Source organism: Microcebus murinus, chromosome 11 (genome assembly GCF_040939455.1).
Source record: "Microcebus murinus isolate Inina chromosome 11, M.murinus_Inina_mat1.0, whole genome shotgun sequence".
In the NCBI taxonomy this organism is placed as follows: domain Eukaryota; kingdom Metazoa; phylum Chordata; class Mammalia; order Primates; family Cheirogaleidae; genus Microcebus; species Microcebus murinus.
In genome coordinates, this window is record NC_134114.1 from 11317066 (window position 1) to 11318380 (window position 1315).

At 40.4% G+C, this 1315-nt stretch overlaps 1 pseudogene; it reads right to left on the bottom strand.

The window, feature by feature from the left end:
• Positions 1-255: 255 nt before the first annotated feature.
• On the bottom strand, positions 256-689 carry LOC105885360 (large ribosomal subunit protein uL24-like; annotated as a pseudogene).
• Positions 690-1315: the final 626 nt, after the last annotated feature.

Genomic DNA, 1315 nt, shown 5'->3' on the forward strand with positions numbered 1-1315 from the left:
GGCGGACTCAGCCGGCAGGTGGAAAGCAGGTGGTGGCACGAGGGCCTGGCAGCATTCCAGCAGGCGGCCCTGGGGCTCTACCCAGGGGCGGCCCCAGCAGCGTGCCCTCCAACATACCCTGCACAGCCCCGGCCCCTGAGGATGCGGAGGACATTTTCCAGTCAATACAGGAATGGATAGGTTAATTTTGGTGTATTTGTGGTTTTTTGCTCCTCTTTTTAGCAGTTTTTAATGAAAGTTGTACATAAGATTATTTTATTCTTGCATCTTCTCAAATATTTCTTCCTTGTACTTGCCCTTTTCCTTTCCTACTTGGCGAGATTTTGCTTTCCGTTCAAGCATCTTTTTGCGGTCTTTGTCCAGTTTAAGCCTAGTAATAACCACCTTGCTGGGGTGAATGCCCACATGGACAGTTGTACCATTGGCCTTTTCCCGCTGCACCCGTTCAATATAGACGACATATTTCTTCCTATAAACCTGGACTACTTTGCCAATTTGCTGACCCTCTTAGTGTTCCCGAACCACCTGAACTTCACCATCCTTTTGGATGGGCATGGATCGAACATTGTATTTCTGTCTCAGCTCTTTGGAAAGAGGGGAAGACATAATCTTCCTACGAATGTGGGAAGGTGCATTGAAATGCCTTTTCTGGCTCTTCTGTCCGAAGTCACAAAGGGATTGAACTTCATTTTGGCTGCTGCCACTTCTGTGATGGCCGCAAAAGGGAAGAACAATTATGGTGTATTTGATGAATACTCTGCAGCATTTAAATTAATGAATTGGTTTAATACAGAACACCCTGAATGGCTCTCAAAGATCTAATGTTTAGTGAAAAAATAAGTTAGAATGTGATAAAATTTATGTAAATGTTGAAGAACACAAAAAGCAACATTATATGATGTTTAGGAAAGCATGAGCTTATAGAAAGCTATGCAAACCCAGAATAGACAGATGCATACTCAGGAAGAGAAGGGGCTGGGGCTGGGGCCAAAAAAGACTCAAAATTCATCTATAACATTCTATCCCTTTGTTAAATATCTGAAGCAAAAGCAACAGTAATGCTGGACAGAGGAGTCATTATTTTTGTGCTCTTTCCCCTAGTTTTTATTTTTAAAAATTTGTATGCCTATTGTAGAATATTTAGGAATTTAAAAAGTATAAAAAAGCAAGCAACTAGCACCCAGATATAATCACTACCATCATTTTTTCCTAATATGATGTGTATGTAGATGTATATTTGAAATTGTACTGAACATACAGCTTTGTAAAATGCTTTGTAAATTTAATGTGTTATATATGCCAATGTAAAATATTC